General features: G+C 44.9%; 1 long non-coding RNA gene across 1 annotated transcript in view; it reads right to left on the reverse strand.

Annotated features, from left to right (window-relative positions):
• LOC123780211 (uncharacterized) overlaps positions 1-26,424 on the reverse strand; it is a 31,825-nt gene extending 5,401 nt beyond the window's left edge. The window contains exons 1-6 of the long non-coding RNA XR_015723615.1: positions 26,111-26,424; positions 13,807-14,006; positions 10,495-10,607; positions 5,029-5,122; positions 2,906-3,022; positions 791-2,125 (exon numbers count right to left, since the gene is read on the reverse strand). This is a non-coding gene — a long non-coding RNA (uncharacterized LOC123780211). The remainder of the gene's footprint in view (positions 1-790; positions 2,126-2,905; positions 3,023-5,028; positions 5,123-10,494; positions 10,608-13,806; positions 14,007-26,110) is intronic.
• Between the last annotated feature and the right edge of the window lie 360 nt (positions 26,425-26,784).

Raw genomic sequence — 26,784 nt, forward strand, 5'->3', positions numbered from 1 at the left:
CTCACACGATAGGTGGTCTTTTGTGCCCGGCATCATTCACCTAGCAAAATGTTTCTGAAGCTCCACCATATTGTAGCCTGTTTCTGTACTTCGTGACTTTTTATTACCAAAGAGTATTGCACTGTATGGCTGTATCACATTTCGTTTATCCATTTGTTGGCTGCGGTACATTTGGGTAATTTCCTTTTTTTTTTTATTATGCGAATAAAGCTGCAATGAACATTCACGTACAAGTTTTCATGTGGGCATATGTTTTCATTCTCTTCGGTAGATAGCCAGGATTGGAATTGCTAGGTCATATGGTAACTCTATTTTTAGCATTGAGAGGGACTGCCAAACCATTTTCCAAAGTGGCTACACCATTTTACTTTCCCATCACCAGTGTATGAGATTTCAATTTCTCCACATCCTCACCAAAAATTGTTATTGTCTGCCTTTTTTTATTTAGCCATTCTAGTGGGTGAAATTGCATTTCCCTAATGACTTTCTGTGTTATTAGCCATTTGTATGTTTTCTTTGGAAAAGAGTCTCTTGTAACTGCCCATTTTTAAGTTGAATTGTCTTTTTATTATTGAATTGTAAGAGTTTTAAATATTCTAGATACAAGTCCCTTATCAGATTTATGATTTGCAAATATTTTCTCTCATTCTCTGGGCTGTCCTTTCAGCTTTTCTCAAGGCATTCTCTGAACACAATAGCTTTTAATTTTGATGAAGTTCAACACATCAATCTTTTGTATTGGTGTTCTCTCTGAGAAATCATTGCCCAATCCAAGACCACAAAGACTTACTCTGAAGGTTTCTTTTAAAAGTCTGATAGTTTTGGGGCACCTGGGTGGCTCAGTCGGCTAAGCGTCTGCCTTGGGCTCAGGTCATGATCCCAGAGTCAGTGGGGAGTCTGCTTCTCCCTCTCCCTTTACGCCTCTCCCCTGTTCATGTGCTCGTGCTCTCTGTCAAAATAATTAATTAATTAATTAATTAAAAAAATAAAAGTCTTACAGTTTTAGCCCCTACATTTAGGTCTGTGATTCATTTTGAGTTAATTTTTGTGTATGATATTTACTAGAGGTCCAGCTTAGTTTGTTTGCATGTGTTTACTCAGTTGTTCCAGCACCATTTGTTGAAAAGGTTATTCTTTTCCTATTGAATTTTCTTGGCCTCGTTGTCAAAAATCAACAGACCATAATTGTTAGGGTTTACTTGTGGATTCTTAAATCATTCCATCGATCCCAATGTTTATCCTTATGCCAGTATCACACCGTCTTGATTACTGAAGTCTTTCAGCATGAGTCTACCAACTTTGTTCATTTCCAAGATCGTCTGGCTATTCTGAGTTTCTTGCATTTCTGTATGAAATTTAGGACCAGCAGAAATTGACAAACTGGTCTTGCAGTCCATAAGAATGCATCTGCCCCTAATACATAATGAAAACATTTTTTTCCATACTTAGAATGAAATTGGATAGGGAAGACTGAGCAAGTCCGCTCTGGAATGGTGGAAAGCAAGGGCATCCTTTGACAGGGGAGTCAAACAGATGGGGGAGGGGAATAAACCGAGTCAAAAAGTTTGTGAACTTCCCACCCTGGTGAGAGGAATGTTTGTTCAGGGGAGGCAGTTTGATCTAGCACCAGAGGCCAGTGTGGAAGATAATTGAAATTGTTAAGTCCATTGGTCTCCCCAGAAGGAAAAAAAAAGGGGGGGTCTCCAAGTCAGCAGTATTGTTAGTTTGTTGATTCTTACAGAAGATTCCATCTAACTGAGGGAAGCAGCTGGCCCTTTCTCAGGGCTGTAAGACCCTGAGGAAAAATGAAGAAAAAAAATGAAGAAATCCCTCCATGTCTTTGCTCACCTCTGTCCGTAGCGAGCACTAAACTTTGTCTATCTTTGTTACCCTTCCCTTTTATAAGTTCCTCAAAAGGAGAAGGAGGAGAGGGCGAAAAAGAAGAAAACCCTAGTGGGAGAGAGGGTGAGAGATGCTGGCGATAGGAGAGGAATTCCGGAGCATCTTAAATGAAGGATCTTTCAGGCCCTGCTGGCGGAGCCTACTAAGGAGGAGACAATATGGAACAAGAAGCATAACGATGGTCCCCTTCTCTGACTCAGTGATCCAGCTCCAGGAGTTCATCCTAAGGAAAGAAGACATGCAAAGAGTGTGAGTGGCAATGTGAATAGAAAGATGATCTGTGATAATGCCCGCTGGGACACCTAGATCCCACAATAGATGCTCTGCGACACCCGGGCACGTGAGACAGGAGGTGATCACCCTGGTCCCACTGTCAACATACACCCTGAGTTGCCTCGCTCCTCACTGCACCCTTCACTTCCCCAGGTCCCGGTCACACCTTCTGTCACCCGAATTATTGCAACGGCCTCTCAATGTGTCTTTCTGCTTCCGCCCCGCTCCCCATCCCCTGGTCTACTCTCAACGCCGTAGTCACAGGGATCATTTCAAAAATGAAAATGTGTCGATCCTCCACTCAAAAGCTTCCACGGCCGCCTTCTCATTCAGCAGAAAAGCTGGTGTTTTTCTTGGTCCCATGCCCTGGCTCATCTGGCCCCCATTACTCTCTGACTCCATCGGATAATCTTTCCTCTTGCGCACTCCACTCTGGCCCTAAGGGTTCCTAACTGTTTTTGAACACACCAGGCCTTCTCCTGCCTCAGTGACTTTGAACTTGCCCTTCCCTCTTCTCCCAGATACCCATTTGGCTTGTTCCCTCAGCACCTTCAGATCTGCTCAGATGTCACAGAGGAGACTTTCCTTCTCTGACCATCCCATTTAGAATTGCTAACCTTCCCCACCCCCAGCTCACAACGTTTCCTATTCCCCAGCCTTGTTTTGTTCTCCCCCCCCACCACCACTGCCCCGCCTCGCGCCCTCGCACTTGTCACCTAGACTGACTTACGGATTTGGGTTATCGACTGCGTCCGCCCATAGAAGCTGTGCTCTCCGGGAGCGGGGATCCGTGCACAATGCTCCCGGCTATAGCCTCAGCGTCTTGATCGTGCCTGGCGTGGAGAAGCTGTTTAATAAATATTTGTTGCATGAATGATTATGTCCACAAAGTAATACTTATGAAAACGAGGTTGTGATTTTGAAAGCGGGAAAGTATAAAACTATAAACTGTGACACGCGCAGTGACCACGGCAATGTGGTGTCAGGCCCTCTGGAGGCTGCAGCATTGGAGAGATTTGGATTCGAATCCTGACCCCACCGCTTCTGAGTCATGTGACCTTGGTCAAGTGCGCTTAACCTCTCGGTTTCACCCTCTGCAAAACAGGTATAATAATGCCTCCCTCATGGTGTTGTGAAAATTCCACCACGAAATAATCTCGCGAACACCTGCCACATAGTAGGTGCTCTGGGAACACTGAATCCCTTTCTTCTCCTGAGGAAGCACAGCTAGCCCGTGGATGAGAACTGAGCGGAAGCAAGCACAAGTGGAAATAGTTAAACAGAGTGCTTAAGCATATTTATAAACATTTTCTTTCTGTTTTCGTTTCCTCCCTGTGCCTGGGTCTATGTAAGGAGCGGTAGGTGGGAGCAAGTTTCCTCCAGTTAATCTCCGGGTTCTGGCTTCACCTCTGACACTCACAAGATATGTGACATTAAGTAAGTCCTAACCTCTCTGGGCCTGTTTCCTTATCTATAAGACGAGGCGGTTGAATTTAGTAACTTTTAGTCCTCTCGAGGCTTTAAATTCCATAGTTCAAATAGGCAGGCCATTCCACCTGGCTCTGCGCACTTCAGCCCAGCCTTGCTCAAACGTGAGGGCCAGATGTTTCTAATCTTTGGCATAAAAGACTCTATTTGGCTTTCAGAGGCCAAAAGAAACTGGAAAGTTTAGGAAAAAGGTCTGCGCAGATGAGATTTCCTTCTCTCCGACTCCTAAATGGCCGCGTTCATACTGTTCAAACTTGAGAAAACAAGAAAAGCAAAGCAGGCAAATATATACCTTTGGGTCTGAATCAGCTATGTGAAGCTTTAAGTCATGAAGGAAAGCGTACATGTGGTTTTTGTTTTTTTGTTTTTTGTGTTTTTTGTTTTGTTTTGTTTTGTTTTGTTTTGTTTTGTTTTGTTTTTAAAACAACAACCAAAAAGGAGACGTCAGCAGTTCTCAATTTGTAACTGTAACCTTGTCCCCAAGAGGCTGTGAGCCAAGGGAGGGGGCTCGGCTGGAGACTCCCTGCTCTGGAAAGCTAGTGGTTTGGTTTTCTTCGGGTTGCCCCCCTGAGGCGGAGGAGAGGAGGATGTTTGGGTTTGCAGGCCGCTGGCCACTGTCAGCAAGTTTGCAGCCCTGGCCTCACTTCCCTGAAGCTAGGGTGGGGTGGGGGGGTCAGCTGCCCTGGCCTCCCTCCAGCGGCCGAACCACAGCGGATTCAAATACCCCATCAGCTGCAAGGCTCTGGCTTTACCCAGCTGAAAACGGATGATCTCATCTGGGAAGGGTCAGTTCAAAAATGACAGAACTGCCCAAAGTCAACAGAGGGAACAACCACAACAGAAACGTTCTCTGCAATATTTCCTTGTAATTACCGGCCCAGCCCACCAGAGCTCTGGCCAGAGTCGCCATCCACTGTAGCTGGGGCCCCCACGCGGCCTTTTCCGAGTGAGCCCCCACCGACCCAAGCAGCGCCTCCGGTGCTCCTGCCGCGCTAGGCCACTTGCTCCGACAGCAGGGAGAGTCCAGACTGCGGCGCGTTTAGCAAATAGTCAACAAGAAGACCCCGTAGAGCTCGTTTATTAGGATCCCTAAGAGATAAGGAACCTCAGCTCAAATGATGTGTCCAGATTCGCAGCGTGTAAGTGCGGGCAGAGCTGGTCTCCTTATTCTTCACCTGGCGCTCTTTCCAGACTCATACACCCAAAATAGCGAGGGTAACTTTAAAGTTCTCTTTCTCCACCTTTTCTTTCCAACCAGATCCTACTTTGTTGACCCTCAAGGCTGTGTAGAGAAGCATAGTTTGAATTTAGACTTGAGGACAATGACTACATCTTACACGATGTGTAAGGGTACCTTGTGCATACCTCAGGGTTCAGGTTACCTAGTTGTCCACCCCCGGGCAGCACTGGGAGGTCAGCAGGGAGCGCAGTGGGTAGAGTAGGGGCTTAGTTTCCACACCTGCAAAATGGGAACGATCATAGCATCTACTTCATCACGTTGTCATGAGGAGCTCATGAGATGATTCGTGTACTGCACAATGAAAAACCCAACACATGTTAGCAGTTGTTAATATCCTAGAGGGCATTTTTCAAAAAAGATTTCATTTATTTATTTGAGAGCAAGAGTGAGCATGGGTGGGGTGGGGGAGGGAGAGGGGGAGGGAGAAGCAGACTCCCCACTGAGCAGGGATCCCAAAGCAGGGCTTGATCCCAGGACCCGTGAGCTGAAGGCAGATGCTTAACAGACTGAGCCACTAAGGCACCCCTATCCTAGAAGGCATTTATTATTCCACTTTACGGATGAGAAAATTGAGGCTCAGAGAAGCTGAGGGACTGTAGTCATACCTTTGGTTAGCAAGAGAGCCAGGATTCAGTGTCCTGCCTCCACATCCATGGCACTTGCCACTCCGCTGTTGATTGTGTGGACAGTCAAAGGTAGTTCTGGGCCATGTGTCAGACGTGTCTGTCCCTAACATCATGGGATGGCATGTTTCCCAGCCTGAGGTGCTGGGAAATGGATGCTTCAGAGGGGACAGAGGCCCCCATTCGCAGCCTTTTTATCAAGCAGTCTTTGCACAAACACCAGCCAAGGAACTGAAGCCCGGATTGATGCATGGCCCAAGCTGGGCTCAGGATCTAGGTCAGGAGCCCTTGAATATTCTCAGCTTTCCTTTCTTTTTGCAATGCTTCCACAATCCTCTAAGAATACTCTGCTCACTCTGATGTGACAGGCCTCTTCACACTTTTTTATGGTATAGTATTTTGGGGTATCCATCTGATTCCCCTATTGGAACCATGCTCAAGGGGGTGCCAAAGGTGATATCTACTGAGGTGTGGGAAGACAATATGTGAACACTTGTTTTTATTATTCTTTAAGATACTAAGAAAATTAAGCTTTACCAATATTCAAAAACCAGTACAGTAGAGCTTATATTATTTATAATAAATATGCAGTTGTTGGGTATGTGATTTTTTTTTTTTTTGGCTTGAGTGGCATGATGAAAACAGTTTGGAGCAACTGTTCTAGAAAGTAAGCTTCTACAGAGCAAGAAATATATCTAGTTCTGATTTGTAGCTCACCCTTGTCCTCATTATCTAGCATTAAATGACCATTCCCCAAATAAATGATTGGCACCTACATGAACTTGTCTTTCTTTGTTTCTTCTCCTTTTGTCATCCATCTAATACTATGTCTTATTCAATATTTTCCCAAGACATCAGCAAGTAATAAAGCCAGGTTTGAGAAGTAATACAAATTGCCATGAGAAGATTGGAAAGTGCAAAACTGGTAGTCCCAGAAAAGAGTTAATGGAATATTACTCAGCCATAAAAAAGAATGCAATCTTGCCATTTGCAACAGAATGGATGGAGCTAGAGAGGATAATGCTAAATGAAATAAGTCAGTCAGAGAACGACCAATACCGTATGATTTCATTCATATGTGGAATTTAAGAAACAAAACAAATGAACAAAGGGGAAAAAATAGAGACCAACTGAAAACAGACTCTCTTAACTATAGAGAACAATCGATGGTTAGCAGAGGGAGGTGGGGGGATGGGTGAACTAGGTGAAGGGAATTAAGAGCACACTTATCACAATGAGTACTGATATAGTGAACTGTTGAATCACTATATTGCCCCTAAAACTAAAATAACACTGTATGTTAACTCTACCGGAATTAAAATTAAAGAAGAATTAAAGGAGGTTAGAAAGGCGTGCAGAAGGCAAGAGTAAAACTTCACGGCAGAGCTCATAGGCAGCAAGTCAAGCATGGAGCACCAGCCCTGCTGTCTGAGAAATCGAGTGTGATCTGAACATCTGAGTGTTTACAAAGAGAACACTGCCCTCCCTCTTCCTCTTAAAGTTGCAGAAAGCAACACAATGCGATGAGCAGGGGTCTTAGAGAAGTACCAGCCACTGCCCTCCCTCTTCCTCTTAAAGTTGCAGAAAGCAACACAATGCGATGAGAACGGGTCTTAGAGAAGTACCAGCTCTATTACTCTCCTGGCTTGGTGATCTTGGGTGAAGCCTCTAACCACCTGCTTTCCCCCCACCCCCAGAACTATTTCAGTTCTTGATCCACAAATGAGGTTGGACTAGATGACTTTGGAGTTCCCGTCATGCTTTGAAGCAGCCCCGAATATAGACGATGTTGGTAGGTTTCTGTGCTGCAGGTTCAAGCAGCGGGGATGGGCATCTGGACTCGGGGTGTCCCGTCCCAGCAGCGTTACCCTTCACGCCCTTGTTCTGCAGCATAACTCGAGAAGGCGTTTCTGGCTTGCTGCTAAACCTGGGGTCTCCAGTCCTCCTGCAGCACCTGTGAACCACCCGATATCCCTTCATAAATGCATCTTCTGCTTAAATTAATTGGAGTTTGTTTTTGTGGCTTGCAACCCAAACCCCTGACCAGTACGTCCATTGTTTTTCTAAAACATACACTTGATTGAAAAAGAGCAAGTAAAAAACAATATTTAAGACAGAAACAACAACATCTCCTTCCCTTTCTTGGCCTTTTACTGTGCCACTTTCCTTCTTGAGAGGTAGTCAAAGTAGCTAGTTTCTTATATATTCCTCCAGAGATAGTCTCTGTGTATGTAAACCTGTCAATGTCTGTAAGAAAAAATACTTTATGGGGCGCCTGGGTGGCTCAGTCAGTGAAGTGTCTGCCTTCGGCTCAGGTCATTATCCCAGGGTCCTGAGATCGAGCCCCGCAATGGGCTCCCTGCTTGCCAGGGAGCCTGCTTCTCCCTTTCTTTTCCTCTCATGCTCTCCCTGGCTATCTCTCTCTCTCTCAAATAAAGAAGTAAAATCTTAAAATAAAATACTTTCTAAAAACCACCATGCAGACCAGTGGGGTCATTCTATGCACACAGTTCGTTATTCTGCTTTTAAACTTAATCTATGTTGGAGACTATTCCATAAATATAAAGGAGTCTCGTTCTTTTGAATGGCTGCTTAGTATTTCACTGAATGAAGATTCCATAATCTATGTAGCCAGTCTTCTGTGAACATTTGCATTGCTTAGGGTTTTTATGACTACCAATAAGGCTGTAATGAATATCCTTGTAAATATGCCTTTGATATGTCTTAATGCCCAGTGCAAGCATACACATAAGACAAATTTCTGGTAGTGAAGTTGCTGGGCCAGAGGGTATAACTTTGAAACTTTGGACAGATAGTATCCAACTGTACTACAAAGAGGCTGCACCAACTTTTAATCCTACTAAAAATGTCTTAGTCTCCCTGTTTTCCATATCCTTACTTCATCAGTGTGTATTATAAGATTTTTATAATGTTGTCATTCTGGTAGGTGAAAAATGGTTTCTCGTTTTAAGATTTTATTTATTTATTTGCCAGAGAGAGAGTGAGAGAGCACAAGCAGGGGGAGCAGCAGAGGGAGAGAGAGAAGCAGGATCCCCACTGAGCAGGGAGCCCAATGCGGGGCTCCATCCCAGGACCCTGGGATTGTGACCTGAGCTGAAGGCAGATGCTTAACCGACTGAGCCACCCAGGCGCTCCTGGTTTCTCATTTAATTTTTTTTTAAGATTGTATTTATTTATTTGAGAGAGAGAGCACACAAGCAGGGGGAGAAGTAGATAGAAAGGGAGAAGCAGACTTTCCCCCTGAGAAGGGAGCCTGATGCAGGGTTTGATCCTAGCACCCTGGGATCATGATCTGAGCCGAAGGCAGACGCTTAACTGACTGAGCCACACAGGCACACCTGGTTTCTTATTTTAATGTTGATTCATTAAACCATGAGTGGGGTAGAGCATTTTCATATACTTAAAAGGTACTTGTAGGGGCGCCTGGGTGGCTCAGTTGTTAAGCGTCTGCCTTTGGCTCAGGTCATGATCCCAGCATCCTGGGACTGAGCCCCGCATCAGGCTCCCTGCTCTGCTGGGAGCCTGCTTCTTCCTCTCCCACTCCCCCTGCTTGTGTTCCCTCTCTTGCTGGCTGTCCCTCTGTCAAATAAATAAATAAAATCTTAAAAAAAAAGGTACTTGTAAATACCTGTGTATTCTATAGATTTCCTTTGTCTATTGTTCTCAATTGGATTTCAATCTGTTCTTAATTCTTTTGTAAGAACTCCAGATTTTAAGAAACTGTACCTTTTTCATATTTGTTGAAAAGATTTTTTCCCAATTTGTTTTTGGTTTTCTGACATTATTTCATGATTTTGTTTTGGGCCTTGCAGAAATTTTTAATTTTCACAGAGTCAAATTTGTCCATATTTTTGCTTGTAGCTTCTGAACGTGCTTAGAATGGCTAAGCTTTGCATGGTCTCAACCCCGAGAATGCTGATTTAGAAGAATAACACTTGAGACTTCCAGGTAAAGAGAACAGATTAGACACACACATTGTGCTCCACTCCCTCCTAGAACGTAACCCAAAGTTAAGTAATATATTCACATGGTTCTAAAACCAAAAAAATGTAAAAAGGCTCAGAGGAAAAAAGTTTCCCTCATCTACATCTCCCATTGGCCTGGGTCCCACTGTCTTCCTGTCCATTGTAAGCTTTTCACTAGTTTGTTACGTGTGTCTCTGGGATTTTTCTTTTCTTTTTTCTTCTTTTTTCTTTTCTTCTTTCTTTCTTTCTTTCTTTCTTTCTTTCTTTCTTTCTTTCTTTCTTTCTTTCTTTCTTTCTTCTTTCACAGAAAGCAAGAGAGAGAGAGAGCATAAGTAGGGGGAGCATCAGAGGAAGAGGGAGAAGCAGGCTTCTCACTGAGCAGGGAGCCCCATGTGGGCCCAATCCCAGGACCCCAGGACCCCGGGATCATGACCTGAGCAGAAGGCAGATGCATAACCGACTGAGCCACCCAGGTGCCCCAGTCTCCAGAATTACTTCATGCATACATAAGCAAACAAGAATTTAAGTAAATGGATTTTTTTTTAAGGCTAAACCTGCAAGGACAAAGAGAATATGAAAAGGGTAACCGCAGGATAATTTTAAAACCTGGAACGTAGATGAATGTGTGGTAACTGAACCAAGAGACCCAAGTAAGGTGAATTCTAAGCCAGTGGAAGAGAAAGCTAATGTCACTTGCTTTATACTTCAGAATTCTCTACGCACTCAGCAATTTGTGGCACCAGGAACTTTGGTATTTTGTGAATAAAGCTGTGGCTAAAAAGAGTAAGATGAGTTGAAATTTCAAGAAGCAAAGAGGTCCCCCCAACTCTCCCTTTCCCCTTGAGTCTCTCAAGTGGACTGACCCTTCCCCACAGTGGCCAAAAAATGGAGCTTTTTTCATTCTTTGGGACAGTAAGACAGAAGGAGGACCAGGCACAGTTGTGAGAAGGAAATATACTGAAGAAAAAAGGAGATTACTTACAGACCCCCTGCCTTCTTCCTTTACATAGATTGTAACCCCGACAACCAGCCTGGAGATTTTCTGAGAACACTGGAGAGAAATTCTCTAAAGATCATTTGGAAGTGGCATCATCTCTGAGAGAAAAAGAAAGCAAAAAATTATCAGTATCCTCAGAGAGATGAGACAGGATAGTCTATTTTTTAAAAATAGTTTTTTATATTTATATGTATTTCTATATGCCATTTTAAATTTAATTTTATTTGCTTAAATTTTATTTTTTTATTTAAAAAATTTTTTATTTGAATTCAGTTTAGTTAACATGTAGTGTATTATTAGTTTCAGGGATAGAACTTAGTGATTCATCAGTTGCATACAACACCCAATGCTCATTTCATCAAGTGCCCTCCTTAATGCCCATCACCCAGTCACCCCATCCCCCCACCCACTTCCCCTCCAGCAACCCTCAGTTTGTGTTCTAGAGTTGAGTCTCTTATGGTTTGTCTCCCTCTGTTTTTATCTTATTTTCTTTTTCCTTCCCTTCCCCTATGTTCCTCTGTTTTGTTTCTTAAATTCCACATAGGAGTGAACGTATGGTATTTGTCTTTCTCTGACTGACCTATTTCACTTAGCATGATGCTGTCTAGTTCCATCCACATCATTGGAAATGGCATGATTTCCTTCTTTTTGATGGCTGAGTAATATTCCAGTGTGTGTGTGTGTGTGTGTGTGTGTGTGTGTGTGTGTGTGTGTATCACATCTTCTTTATCCATAGGATACAAAAATAATGATTTGGAGGGGAACCTGCACACCAATGTTTATAGCAGCAATGTCCACAATAGCCCAAATATGGAAAGACCCCAGATGTCCATTGACAGTTGAATGGATTAAGTGCTATTTTTTAAAAGGAACAGTCAGAGAACAAAAAAAAATCTTAGAAATTTAAATACGATCCCAGAAAAAAAGAACTCACCAGAAGATGTGAAAAGTAGAAAGTACAGCAAAAAGATAAGACATGGGATAGAAGATATAAGAGCAAAAGCAATTTATTTGGGAGATGATCCAGGAAACACCTCTAGGACCGTGAGGAAGTGAAACAAGGAAGCTACTATATCTAGTAAGTTATTGTGAACACCTGGAACTTGATTCCTCGCAGAGACTCTCGGAGACCAGTGTGGAAATCATGGCTCAAAGTTATCCCCACTCAGGGCTGAGTAAGCTGAGGGATTTATTCCACTAACCCTCATTGCTCATTGGTTAAGAGCTACTCCCTGGGAGAAGGGGGTTGATTATCCCTAACTCTTCATGAGCAAACCTTTGCTGTCCAGAAGAAGCCCTCAGACAAAGAGGCATTTGTACTGGAATTTTTTTAAAAGATATTTATTTATTTATTTATTTATTTATTTATTTATTTGGCAGAGAGATTACAGGCAGGGGGAACAGCAGGCAGAGGAAGAGGGAGAAACAGGTTCCCTGCTGAGCAGAGAGCCTGATGTGGGCCTTGATTCCAGGGCCCTGGGATCATGACCTGAGCTGAAGGCAGATGCTCAACCGACTGAGCCACCCAGGCGCCCCTGTATTGGTAATTTAGACTGCATGGATGTGGCAGGTGCCAGGAGAATATGGGCAGGGCACTCATGGTGTGTTACGTCTTCCCTGCTTTCTTTCTTAGGAAGCTACTGGAGGATGCGCTCCACCAAAACAATGGCGTGAATCAAGAAAGAGGAAGAGGTGGAATTCAAGAACCAGAATACTCAACATAAGAGATGAAGGGAATCCCCAGGATGTGGTGAAAGGGTGGAGTGGGGAACTACTAGTTATTAATATAGAACTACTCGATTCTGTCGACTTTGTGCATGTTTAGTTTTGATATAAATTAAAATCAGTAATTTGTCTTTTTTCTTCTGCTGCCTGAGAAAGGGAGGAAGTGAGACAGCGAATGTGGATCCTTCCTAGCTGATGAGAAGCTGAGAAGGTAACGTGAGACTTTTTTGTACCTTGGGTCCGTCAGTCCAGCAGGACCATTGTCTTTCCATCTCCCGTTGAGGCAGGAAGAAGAATTCTGAGCAACTGGGAAATTAAGACTTAAAATATTGAAAAGAGCTGTTGGTGCCAAACTGACCTGAAATCTGGGGCTGCCCTGGAGGGTTCTGACCCAAGGAAGCAATCCAAGGTAAATGCAAAGAAAGGATTCTATCAAATTAAAAACCAAAACCAGGATTACATTAAGGGGACCATGAATTGCACTAAAGTGTTATTGGGATAAATTCTTAATTGTGTCTGGATAGGAATTTCCTGAAATTTTACTTTAAATGCCTATTGCCTTGAAATCCAGAATTTAAAAATATGACTATTTTAATGTATAGTTTTAATTTGAAAAAAACCATGGAAATGCTGTGGGCAGAGTTTTTGACTAACCATATCTCTGACTGAAATTGCACTGTTTTAGGTCTGTGGCCCTATAAAGACACCAGAGTCTACCACTTTCTGATCGCAGGCAAGACAGCCGCAGGAATGAGGCCTCCTGAAAGCTGACTTAGTCCTACTTTCTCTTCCTGTCTTGGAGGTCTGTCCAGTGGATCCCTCTCCTCAGCTGAGAAAAATGCTCAAAAATGCCCCCATCTAAAAGAAAAATAAACAAAGCCATTCTCCTTTTAGCTATCACCCGTTTTCTCTTCTTCATCATAGTGCTTCTGAAAAGAATATATGCTAACTTCCTCCTCTTCCTTTACTTCCTCCCCACACGCTGCTTCTTGACCCCGTGCAAGCTAGCTTTCACTCTGACCTCAGTCAGAGGCCTCACAGGACTGTTCAGCTGTCAAATCCTTTGGTCCTGTTTAGACCTCATCCTTCTCTCTGAATCCCCCCTCTGCACCTGGGCCCTGTCCCTCTTCTTTCCTGGTGTTCCCACCTCTCCTACCCTCTCCCTGACTGCCCTCTCCCCTGTGACTGCCTGGGCAGTACAGGCAGCCACAGAGATCTCCTGACCCCCTACAAGATCTGGTATCAGCCGGGTTCTCCAGCAGGAACTCAGGTACCATTGGGTTGCTCTAGGACACCCAGCTCTCATTGTCTTTGGTTGATTCCTTCTACCTGGGATCCTCTTCCCCGCCCCTCCACCTCCACCCTCCCTCTGGCCATTTCCAACTTGACTTTCAGGTCTCAGCCACTGTCATTTCCTCAGAGTGCCCCCGCCTCAGCGTTTCCCTTCCCATCCCCACAAAACTAAATCCATTTCCCCACTCTTCTCTCTCAGAAATCACTTTTTCCTTCAAATTATTTACTTAGTTTCTAATGACAGGCTTCAGGAGTGTATTTCTTTCCTTCAGTATCTACCTTTCTCTCCAGGACATACGTTGTGTGAGGACAGGAGCTGTGTCACTTCTGTTTCCTGCTGCGTCCTTAGCATCAGCGCAGCCCCCAGGAGCCGCAGATGGGGAGTATCTGTGGTTTGCGTGCATGAGGGGCTTTCTTCAGGCCAGGCACCACAGCAAGCCCTTTACACGTATCACCTCGTTTTTATTCTCACGGCGACCCTGTCAATAGGTACTATAATCAGGCCCATTTTCAGCCGAGGAAACTGAAACTTAGAGAGACTGAGTAATAATGCCCGAGATCGTACAGAAACACGAGAGTCAGAGCTGGAATTTGAAAACACATTTCTCTGAGTCTGTGTGGGACTTCTTAATGACCATACCGCAGTGCTTCCTAGCTGACAGATCTTGTACACTCACCTTCCCGAACTTCCCTCACACTCGTTCCCTCTTGTCTGCGTCTCTGCAGCTCTCCCAGGCAGGATGAGGGTATGGGCGGGGAGCTGGGCCTGGAGGTCCTGGGAGGTCCTGGCAGCTTTCCTTTTCTAACACCTGTTTCTGGGAAGTACTTAGAAAACCCGTGAGGTAGGCAAACCATGATGATGGTCCATGTTCTCACAGCTCTCCTGCCCTTTCTATATGTTCTTTCCATTTCCTGCCTTCCCCCCGTGGCTTTGGGTTGCTCCCCAAGGTGATGCCCCACCCAGGCCTTCCACCCTGCCCACATATGCCCTGGGCAACTTCCAGTCCCCTTCCGTGACAAAAATGCACCTGTCCCAGAAAATGATCACAATAGAATGGTGAGTGGAAAAAAAATAGAGATGAAATATTGTGTAAATAGTTGTTATGGGTTGAATTGTGTTCTCCCCACCCCAACTGATATGTTGGAGTCCTAACCCCCAGTTCCCTGGAACGCCAACTTATTTAGAAATTGCGTCATTGTAATTGTAATTATTCAAGTGAAGATGTGGTCATGGTGGAGTAGGGTGGGTCCCTAACCCAATACAACTGTTGTCCTTATAAAAATACTGTCATGTGGAGAGCCAGGCAGACAGAAGAGCAGGTGAAGGTGAAGGCAGAGAAGAAGCCAAGGAACAGGAAAGATGGCCAGAAACCCCCCGCCCCCGACACTAGGGGAGGAGCCTGGAACACAGTCTCCCTCACAGCCCTGGGGAGAACCAATCCAGCAGACGTCTTGGTCTCAGACTTCTAGCCTCCAGAACTGGAGAGAATTGAGTTCTGTTGTTTAAGCCACTCAGTTTGTGGTACATTATTGTGTTGTGGTGCCCTAGCAAACTAATAAAAGTAGTATCATCCCAATTTTGAAAAACAAAACAAACCCCATATATGTCATGGATTATTCTCTCTCTCTCTCTCTTTCACACACACACACACACACACACACACACACACACACACACACACACACAGAGTGAAAGGAAGTATATAAAGAAGTGAACAGGGATGCCTGGGTGGCTCAGATGGTTGGGCATCTGCCTTTGGCTCAGGTCATAATCTCCAGGTCTGGGGGTCAAGTCTCACATCTGGCTCCCAGCTCAGTGGGGAGCCTGCTTCTCCCTCTGCCTCTCCCCTTGCTTGTGCTCTCTCTGTCACTCAGATAAATAAATCTTAAAAAAGAAAAAAACAGAAGTGAACAGTGGCTCCGAGGGGAGGGTGGGTGATGGGTAATTTTGCTTTGTACTTTTCTCTGCACCTTTGGGTTTTTCGTCAGTTCCCTTACGTCCCTGCAATATTCTATATGAGTACATGCACACATCTCTGGGCTTCAGTTTCCTCATCTGTAATTGGAGAATAGCCATACCAATCGTCCAGCGTTGTCATGAGGCATGAGGTGCCCGATGTGCCTGGCTGCTGGTCAGTTGGTGTGGTTTAAAATGGGGATAGAGAGCAGCTCCAAAGAAGTAAAGCAGGGCATAATAGCTGTGTTCTCCTACCTCTCATTAGGGGATAGCTCCGTTCTCACAAGAAGGCTTCACCCTGGCTGCTAAGCAGGGCATGTGGGCGCCACTTGCCATTGGCCTCTGTGTGAGGCAGGGGTGGATGTGGAGAGTGAGCCGGCGCAGGGGAGCTGGCTGGACACCTGGGGCTCTGTGTGAGGCAGGGGTGGATGCGGAGAGTGAGCTGGCTGGACACCTGGGGTTTGGGAGAGTCTGAGAAGGAAAGCAAGAGAGGTTGGAAGGTGGACTGGGGAAAGATTGGTTACATGAGGACAGCTTAATCTGTTTGGGGTAACATTTCTTAGTTCGGTGTAGGGGGGTCTGATGGGGCAATTGAAAAGGAAAGAAGAAGCATGAGAAAGTAGGAAACACAGCTAGGAAGCCAAACAATTCCCTCCAGTAGGAATAAAGAATGCCCTGCCTCCTCATTTCTTCTCTGAAAATTCTCCGGGAATGGAATGGGTAATGTAACTTACTTATTATAACTTTCCACAGCGCATGGGAAAATGTTCCTTCCCGAGGAGCAGTGCTCCCCAAACACCCCTCTTTCTGGCCATATCTGTGATAAGGTGCTCTTTTCTGGAGACTGTCTAGGCAGGTGCTACCAAAGCATTTAGCCTTGCCTCTGACTTAACAGGGGGGTTGTCTTGAATCTTGAATCCGGCCATTTGTGACTTCAAATTAATCCTTTGTCTCCAAAAATTCTGGGCTGCTTTGCTTCTTTGTGGTCAGCTATGCCTTCTCTATCCCCATTTTAAACCTCAGCACCTTGGGGAAGAGTTGTGTCCCCACAAATGATATTCCTAATCCATTTGTTTATGGGAGGTCATGGATGGCTTTTGGCTCTCCCCTTGCCAAAGTCTACACGTTTCTTTCATTTCATATCTGCTAGTTATGTAGCAACATTTAATATAATATTAAATAGTGAAAAGAAGAGAATGCAAGAATTGCATGTAAATTATGATTCTGGCCATGTAAAAACAAACAAAAAATACACATACACCCATACAAAGAAAATAGCATATGGAAGTAAAAAACCCTGAATAATTAATAAATTAATAATGGTTATGTTACGAGTACCAGGATTTTGGATTTTTTTTCTTATTCTCTATTTCCCTAAACATTTTCATGAAATGGAAAAATACTTTTATAATTAAGAACCAGACTTACAAAGATAAGGTAAGAGGCAAATGAGTATCAAAGTTGGACAAAATAAGTAAAACAAGTCATCTAGTTGTAGATAAGGTTTTCTGGAAGTAAATATACATAGCTCTTAGCCCAACGTGTGTTAACTGATGGAGAAATATGACCACAGAATGCTCATGGAAGACATTTAACCACGTGTCACCCTTGTCTACTCTGGGAATGACCCAAAGGAAGAACAGCATGAGACTTCAAACCTTTTGGGCATTCGAGGGGACCTGGGGAGGGGAGGCTAAGACTCCAGGCACATTAGAGGTTTGGAAGCTGTAGGGAGACTGTAGACTTTACAAAACGTGGGGGTTTCCGGGAAGGGCTTCAAGCATGACATAGTGAGGCTCTGATATTGTTTATTTTTAGAAGTCCTGTTGAGAGGAGTATCTTTCACCTCTCAGCAGATTAACTGTGCTCCTTGGAACCATGGACATCTTTCTGCTGTAGCAGCAGTAGGATCAAAGCACGTGTTTAGAAAGAGAAGTGAAAAACACCAGATGTGAGCAAAACCACAAGGGGAATTTCAGACAGGCAGCATGCACCGGATTACCCAATTTGGAATGTGGCCCAGGTCCCGGGACAGGCAGCCCCTCTAAGGATCAGGCTGGGGAGACAGAGGTTATTGATCCTGATTTAAGCCACATGCCGCTAACTTGACCTGTGACCTTGCTCAAGCCAATGACTTCCTCCAAACCACTTTCACTGTCTGTTAACTGGAAGGAGTGGCTCATTTCCTCTCAGGAATTGCTAATGGAAACCATGCTAAAAACTAGAGGTAAGAATGAGGCATGATCTTGAGGACTGACGGTGAATTACATAGGAGTACATAAATACCACACCATATACACACTTAGATGTGTAGATACAAGTATTTTGTGGGAAGGATACATGTAAAAAAAAACCCAAATAAACATAGGATTAAAGATTGTGTCACATCAATTCACAGACTAAATAATTGGAGGGGTTGTGACAGGATATATATTTTTCCCTCACCCATAGCTCTTTAGGTCTCCTGGGGTCACCCCAGATCTAGACTAAAGCATACTACCTAGTACAGAGTGCTGAATAACTGTTAGTATAGGATAGAGCTGAAGCTTCAAATGCCAGCTTTTCTTTTTTAGGATTTAACTTATTTATTTGAGAGAGAGGGAGAGAGCATGAGATGGGGCAGGGTCGGAGGGAGAAGCAGACTCCCCGCTGAGTGGGGAGCCTGATGCAGACTCGATCCTGGGACTTCACTCTGGGATCATGACCTGAGCTGAAGGCAGCTGCTTAACTGACTGAGCCACACAGGCGCCCACATTCCAGATTTCTTTACCACTTAGTTGTGTGTAGCCTTGGGTAAGTTACTCCATAGTTTTTATCTTGGTTTCCTTACATGTAAAGTGGATATAATACTAATATCTACCTCAAAGACTTGTTGTGAAGACTAAATAAAGTAAAATATCTAAAGAGCTTAGAAGAGTGCTGAGTGGGTCATGTTTGCTCTTATTATGTCTCCAAACCTTCAGAATGGACATAAAAGCTCTCTGCATTTCTTCATTTTGTCTCAGTTTTCTCATCCAAATGTTTCCCGCATTGTTGTTCCATTCAAGAATATTTCCTGTCTGTCCTGTTCATCCGCGTAGTTCACTGCTCCCACTGGGCTTTAAAGCAGCCTTACTCACCCCCCGCAAAAGCCATTAATTCATTCCTATTCCTGCCAGCTTTAAGTCGATCTCTAAGTTGACCCCCCTGCCAGAAACCTATGAAGCATCACTAAGTCCTCTGTTCTGCCCCTCTTGGGCTTTATATAACCAGATGCTCTCTTAAACAGGGGAGGGGCCCCACTAAAGATTAAAAAGCATGTTTCACTCCTCTTTAACAGACATAGTTGTCAGCCATGGCAGTCACAGTGTAGAACAGGGAATCCCCTTGGAATCACTGAGCATGGCCATCTTCAGGAGTCATGGGTATAGTGAACCCCTCGACCCTTTGGTGAGTTGTCCCTGGAGAGGAAGAGGAATGCGGTACTGGGTCCAGGAAGGCAGAAGCTGGAATTCATCTTAGTGCTCATATACTCGGGAAGTGGCTGCATATGAGAACAGGGAAAAAGAAAAAATAACCTGACTAGTGAGGGTTATGCTATTTTGGGTCATTGGAAGATGATGGGGCAACTGCTGAGCAGAGTGTTGTGTGGGGGAGTCACCTTTGCTAAAGTGCAAATGCGAATGGACTCTACTTTGGCATGCAGGACCCAGCCACCATAGCCCCTCCCTGGACAACTCTGTCACAGCTCTAGCGTCATTCCTTCCCGCGAGTGTCCTTGCCTCTGGTCACTACCAAGTTTGATTATGTGGTCGCTGTTATTGTTCTTATTACTCTCAACTTCAGATCACTTAGCCTTTTTTTCATCCTTCCACCATATCATTCTCTAGGGTGTTTTTACTACATGATCATAGGGGTCCCTAAAGCTGATTCGATTCCAGAGAAATGTTTGAGCCCCTACTCCACAAGCCTAAATCCTAGGGAACACAAAGATGAGTATAACACGGTTACTGGTCTCAAGGAGCTGATATCATATGATTTAGGTGGCTTCGCTAACTAACATTTAATCCAGTGATGGCCTGGATTCCCCTAATTATCTTCCCTATTGGCCCATTCATTTATTTAACACATACTTATCGAGCACCAACAATGCACTAGGCACTGGGCTAGACTTAGGATGCAACAACAAATAAAATAAACATCATCCTTATCTTTAAAGAGCATAAGTACAATGTAAAAGGACCAGGCTTGATGATATACGTGTCTCACTACAAAAAGAAAAGGTAAGACATCGTGTTCCTGTCTCTCCTCCCGTAGAGTGGGGTGCACACCACCGTACCCCCCTCTCCCAGCTGTTATACAGTGAGCTTGCAGTTGAAGCCTGTTAGGTTCTCATTTGAGTTGGACTTCAGGGGCACCTCAGTGGAACAGGAGGCGGAAGGACCAATCTTCACTACAATAATGAGTAGCTGGTTATTCCGTGCCCTGGGCTCCTTCCTCACCAATATTCTCATCGTCTCTCTTCTCATCAAGCAAGTACCTCTCATACTACTTCCTGAGTCTAGGTGGGTTAGAATCTTTCAAATATATAAAGTGAAATATCTTTGCTCTGTTGATGAACAGTCTTCAGTAACTGAAGGTAAAGTCAGTTATGCAAACATTAAGTTTCTAAGGAAGGATAAGTGAAGGGCCTCCAAGGAAATGTTTTTCTTATTGGAAGAGGCATGTAAGATGAAGGCAAGTATCAGATTTCTCCTGATGGCAATAAAACTACTTCTTAGAATGTCAGGAGGGCTAGCTAATGTAACGGTGACCAAATAAGGGATGTAGTGGATCTCCTCAGGGCCTCTGACTCCTCAGAATAAGACCCCATGGAATGACTCACTGTAACAAACTCAGGCAACTATTGATTAACTGTGCTTACAGACGAGCATAATATTAGAATAAAAAGGAGCATTACAGACTGCATTGGATTACTAGTCCAAGCGTAAATAAAGTTCGGAGTCAGATGGTCCTAGGTGCAAATTTCAGCTCAGATTCCTCTTTGCCACCTGAGCCTGGGGCAATTCATTTAGCTTTTAGCTTTCCTGTCCCTTTATTTTCTCAATTGCATAACACAGATAAAAATTCCTATCAAGTAGAGTTTTTTTTTAAAGGACTAAATAAAGTGACATAATTGAAGGCCCTTGGCACAGAGTAGGCACTCTGTAAATGCTCCTTTCTTCTTTTTGTATTACAGATTAAAAACCAAAGGCTGAAACACTGACCCAAGGTGCCTGAGGGCCCAAGACTGACCAGTGTCCTACCTGGACGAAAGCCCCTGGCTTCCTGACTTCTCATCCAGCTGGCTTTCGATTGTTTTCATAGTGGGAGTTGAGCAAAGATCGTTGAAAACACATTTATCTCTGCTTTTCTAAAGCTCAAGGGGGATAAAATTTTTAAAAAGTAGGCAGAGTGGCAGGTGTAAAAAGCAGACTGACTGCTGAGTTTTCATTGCTTGAACGCACGCCCCACATGGTGGAGGGAGCGGCAGGCCATAGCCAGCGTGGGATTAAAGACTGTGCCACATTAATCCACAAAGTAAGTAATCCACATGTCCCCAAGGGAGGGGGGAGTGACAGGGTGTCAGTTTTTTCCTTCACCCACATAACCCTGTGGGTCTCCTTCAGGCCATCCTAGATCTAGACTAGTTTTCAGAAGGTCCTATGTAAACCTTTTCCCTAGGGTTCTGAGCTTGCTAATGTGTGGATTTGGCAAACAAGTGCAAATCAAAGTAGTTATGCATGAAAAATCATTTGTAACCTGCCAATTATGTCAGTGTGGGACAGGCGATCCACGCGCCGGAATGGAAAGGACCTGGGACAGGGATAGGATGCCCGGCTCCTCTGGCACTACCACTCACTACCTAGGGGGACCCAGAAGAAGAAGCTAACTTCTCTAGGCATGTGTGCTGGCACCTGTAAAATACCATCAAGTATTGGTTGCAAATCAATGACCACATTTCATTTTCCTTTATCCTTGTAATAATGCCACGAGGTAACTAGTTAGTACTCTCTCCGTATCAGAGGTGAACAAAGAGAGGCATAGAGGTATTGCGATTTGCCCAGGGACATTCAGCTAGTGAGTGGCAGAATCTGATAGAGTTGGATATTGAACCCAGACTGTGCTCTTAACCTCCAAGACAGGCTGCCTCTATTGGGAATGGGAAAGTGGATAGTAAAGCTCAAAGCACTTTCATGAAGTTTAACCAACTGTTTATTACAGTCATTTACAGGGGACATAATCCCTAGGCGGTGCCTCTATTCAAGTCATTTTCAGCTCATTGACTTTCTTATTCATTGCTTCTCATCTGATCTGAGAGCATCAAACCACAGTTATCCTCTTTCACCTCATTTGTTTTGGTGTCAGGTCCCCTCCCACACTGGCTGCACTGAGGGGAGCCAGAGCCGCTTCTTGCCAAGTGGGGGAGTGTAAGTGTAGGAAGCCACTCTCACACACTCATAAGCATGTACACAAACACCCACACACATAAACACACACACAGGCGTGCACAAGTACCTATTCATGTGCGTTTGTTAGACACATCCACAGTTTTGGACACTGACAGTTTAAGAATCCGTCATTCTGAAGCCAGTGCATACAGCGGGAATAAATAATTTCCCAGAGTTGAGGTTTGGAGTAGAGAAAATGCCGTGATAAAGTGATAGAAAGTGGAGACACATGTACTAAGGAGAATACCAAGACTCAGACTCATTGGCTTCAGCTCCAACCCCGAATTCTGCAATAAGCTTATGAATTTCTCCCAGTGTATTCAGGCTCCTGAAAGACCCTCACTCTTGGTGGGCGGTAAGTCCGACACAATGTCAGTGCCTCTTCATGAACTGATCCTGAGCTTTCACTCAGGGGTCTGTGTATGCGTACCAGGCAGTGGTGGTGGTCAGACTGTAAACTTGGGAGAGTCAGGGTCACTTCTATGGAAGTCTTCCTTCAGCGGTTTGGCATTACATGCACTTAGCAGTTTCGCGATGACACCACTGCATTCTGGCCACTGCATTTGTTTGGTTTGCTCAGGAGACAGATACAAATGAATGTATTTATTTATTTATTACATGTGCACTTATTGAACACCGTGGTGATACTATTTCATTTTTACATTAACCCTTAATGGTTACAGAGCACATTCATGATGGGGATCGCACTCAGACTTCCCAAGAATCCTTTGCAATAAAAATATTACCTACTTCATGGTGTTTGTGAGGATTAAATGCAACCGACTGCAAAAAGCACTTAGTACTGGGGGCTGGCACAGAGAAAACATTATTAAATGTTACGATTAGCATCACTACAGACATGATTAAGTATCACTGGCCCATATTACCAATGAGGAACCACAGCTCAGGGAAGCTAAGTCACTTGCTCAGGATAAGTAGGTAGAGTCAAGTGGTCAAATTCAGTTAAAAATCGAAATCTCCACGCTCTAAGACCATTTTAGGAAATTATCGGTTGAGATTGCGATCATGGAAGGAAGAAAGCAGAGCCTCAAAGAGCTTACACGACAGGTTTTATGGTTGGTGAGTAGGCAGAAGTGTTTAGGGACAAAACACTGCGTAAGGGGGGGGGGAGGCCCAAGTCACAGACCACAAGCGGCTGTACGATTCATTTTTGCTTCCCCAGATGCTGTGTTCTCTCAGAGCCCTCACATATGCCGTTCTCCTTCCCGCTGTCTTTCCCCTCTTCTCAACCCTTCACCTGAACAATGCTCATGCGTCCAGGCTCAACCCAAACATGGCTTCAAGGAGGCTTTCTTGAGCCTGGTCTGGGTTTGTACCTACTGATACAGGCGCCCACAGCCCCCTGACTTCTTTGAGGAATACTTGTCTAATATCCAGAATGTAAGCAAAGAGAAGTCATCCCCTTTGTCTTTCATGGTGGCGCATGTATCCTCAGGATCTTTGTGGTCTGGCCCGTCTGTTAAATGCAGAGCAGGTGCTGGCCAATATTAAGATGCAGCAGCAGACTAAGAAAAAACGAGAAGACATGAACGTGAACGTAAAATGCTTCTCCATCTTGCCACAGAATCACTCTGAGCGGCGTTCTTGGGAGGAGCCAGGAAATGCAGAGCAGACAAGTGGAAGGAATTAAGAAAGACTCCAACACACACGAAAGGCATGGAGAAGCCAATCAATGTGAAGAGTAACAATCGCAGGGGTTCATGCTAGAGAGGCCAGGGCTGGGCCCAGCCTTCTGCAGACGGAGGAAAGGGGGCTGAGAAGGAGCCCTTTCTCCCAAACTGCCTCACATGCCGCCTTTACAAAGCTCTCAGGAACTTACAGACATAGGGACTCCAGGAATAAGCCCGCGAGGGCCACAGGGAGGGAAGGAGGGTTTCCACCCGGTGGATGTACTTCCGACTCTCCGTGCTGACAGTGAAAAGCGGCGGTGGTGGGACTTTTGGCAGGAAGCGTCCTAATCAGGCTGGGAGGTAGAGCCCGCCGGGTACCCCAGGGCCCCGGCTTCTGTCCTCCGTTGGCACTCTCCGGGCGGTGTTTGGGTGACCTCCCGCGCCTCCTCCTGGGTGAGGGCAGCGCCCAGGGAGGACGCGGGGGCCCAGCGTCAGCAAGGCCCGTGTTGCTTACGTTCCCACCCCGCAGCCCTGGGAAGCCCCGAGTTCCCACACTCAGGGAGGCAGGAAGGTCGCTGCGGACACCTCATCTGTCTGGGTCGCTGACTACCGGCAGATAAGCAGCAGCTGCCGCATCCAGGTTGGGGTCACCGCCCAGACCGCCCGCCCCGGAACCAGGCGGGAGAAGCCCTCCTGCGCGCCCCCCGCACGGGGCCTGCGGGGCCGTGTGGCTCCCACAGAGCTGCTGGCTGAGCTGCTGGACACAGCCACGGACAGACGAGGTCTCACACGTGCCGACGCACAGCACAGCTCTGCCCAGAGCGGCGGCTCCGCTGACGTTGGGGAGCGCGGTCTAGCTCTACGATGCTCTGCTGCGTAGGTTTTCTCACATCTCTCTGACCACCACCCGTGAAGAACGCAGAGCAGGTGTTTTTGTGTCCATTTTGCAGATGAGTCAACAGCCTCAGGATGTTCGACAGACTTGCCCAAGTTCTCACAGCTAGTCAGTGGTAAAGGCCGTTTTCCCACCTCCTGTTCAGTGGGCTTTCTGTTACTCCTCGCAAACACAACAAGCCAGGCAGACAGGTTCCGAGTTTTATCCCTGAAAGAGAGCTCTTCCTTCCAGGTTTAACCTGGCTTTAATCTGTCTTCCACTCAGGCAGGGGTGTAGGGAGAAGCACTTTGGTCTTGGGACTTTTGAATCTTGTTTCCTCTTCCTTGCCAGCCATGTGCCTCGGAGCTGTGTGATTTTGAACTGTGATTTTCCCCTGAATATTCGCTTCCATATGCATAAAGTGGCGATAACGTCATCTAAGTTGCAGAGCTGAGAATAACAGTAAAGACCAGCTGACTGCTTTCTATACCCTAGGCTCAGTTCTAAGCACCTTATGTGCATTGACTTACTGAATTCTCAACGACCCTACGTTATTTCATATATGCTATGTTATTTCATTTTATAGATAAAGACTCAACGGCAGAGAAGTAAAGAAACCGAGCCCAGGTCACACAGCAAACAATCAGCAGAACCAGGATTCCAACCCAGGCTGTAAGACACGAGAGCCAGGTGCCTAATCTCCATGTTAGACCGACTATGCCGATTGTATTTACCATCCACAGTAGGTACTATTGTGAGGAATTAGGGCAGGACTGGCTTGATTTATAAGCAAAACATAGTGCTAATCAACCACCTGAACTAATTAGGTAAATCAAAAGGCCTGTCCACTCAAAAATCTCTTCAGTTTACTCTGCCGTGGTTTCTAACTTCCCACCACTAGAGTCTCCCTTTACGGCAGGAAGACACCTCAGGGATGTCTTGGCAATGTTGGGAGACATTTTTGGTTGTCATAACTGTGGCAGTGCTACTGGCATCGAATGTGTAAGGCGAGGGATGCGGCTGAACACCCTACATGGCACAGGGCGGTCCCTACAACAAAGAATGATCTGTTCTAAAAGGCTCAGCTTTAGAAACTGCTTTACTATTGACTAAAGTAGTCTTGAAGGACCCTGTTAATACACACACTTGTCACATAGAATGGCAAAGTAATGCCCTGTTTAACATCTATTAATCTGTTAACACAGTTCAGTATATGCAATCATTGGTTATTACCTATTGTTATTGTTACTCTTTTTGTTGCCAGGCAAAGCAGATGTGCCCTAGAAATGGTCAGGCTGATTTGGGGCTTGTGGTAGAGTTAGAAAATTGAAGCTGTTTTTCTGTCAAGCAATGTCACCGACCTCCAAATTGCTGACATTTCTTCCAATATGTTGAAGTAGGTCATAAATAAGCTCACAGCCATGCCATTTCCTTTCAGCATGCAACTCTATTAATTCCTGATATCTCTCGGTTCAGTCAGCTCCTGCTTTGACCCCCATCCCCCCCATTATGTAAGTATCAAAATAAAATTTTTTTTTTAGATCTAATTTTCTTGGCCTCTTCTGGAAACTCCTTTCACTACTGACATCTTCAAAATGGCAACAATTTACTTTACCAATCAGAACTTTGACCAAAAGAAGAATCTCGGTACCTTATGCACGAATGAGGTATCTGTGATGCTTGGCGACACATCTAGCTCTGTTACCTTGCTGGAGAACACTGTGCCTCACATCATTATGACTCGCTGATTTCCGTATCATCATACATTTGCTTCAAAGACTCTATGAATAATCCTGAAAGGGGTTATATCAGTTAGTTTATGCTAGGTTATGATGCAGTAACAAATGATCCTAATATCATAACAACAAAAAAGATTTATTTCTTGTTCACATTCCTATACATCATAAATTGACTGCTGCCCTGTTTCATCTTTTTCATTCATGATTTAGGCAAAAGGAGCAGGCCCTATTTGGGACATGGTGGTGTCACAGCAGGGGGGAAAAGAGCAATGGTGGAAACATGTGATGACTTTTACAGCTTCCACTCACAATTGCTTACAACTACTCAGAACCAGCATGTGTCATATATTCTTACATTCTACTGGTCAGTGCAAGTCAACTGCCAAGCCAGATTATCAAAGAGGCAGAAATGTATTTCCCTCCCATAGGCTCCATAGGCAGGGGCAGGAAATATTCTCAACAATTTTATTATTATGTCCCGTTAGCCAATGTATGGTACGTCATTACTTTTTGGTGTAGTGTTCAATGATTCATTAGTTGCGTACAACACCCAGTGCTCATCACAACACGTGCCCTCCTTAATACC

This window comes from Ursus americanus, unplaced genomic scaffold (genome assembly GCF_024610735.1).
Source record: "Ursus americanus isolate L20-20 unplaced genomic scaffold, mUrsAme1.1.p SCAF_140, whole genome shotgun sequence".
NCBI classification, from domain to species: Eukaryota; Metazoa; Chordata; class Mammalia; order Carnivora; family Ursidae; genus Ursus; species Ursus americanus.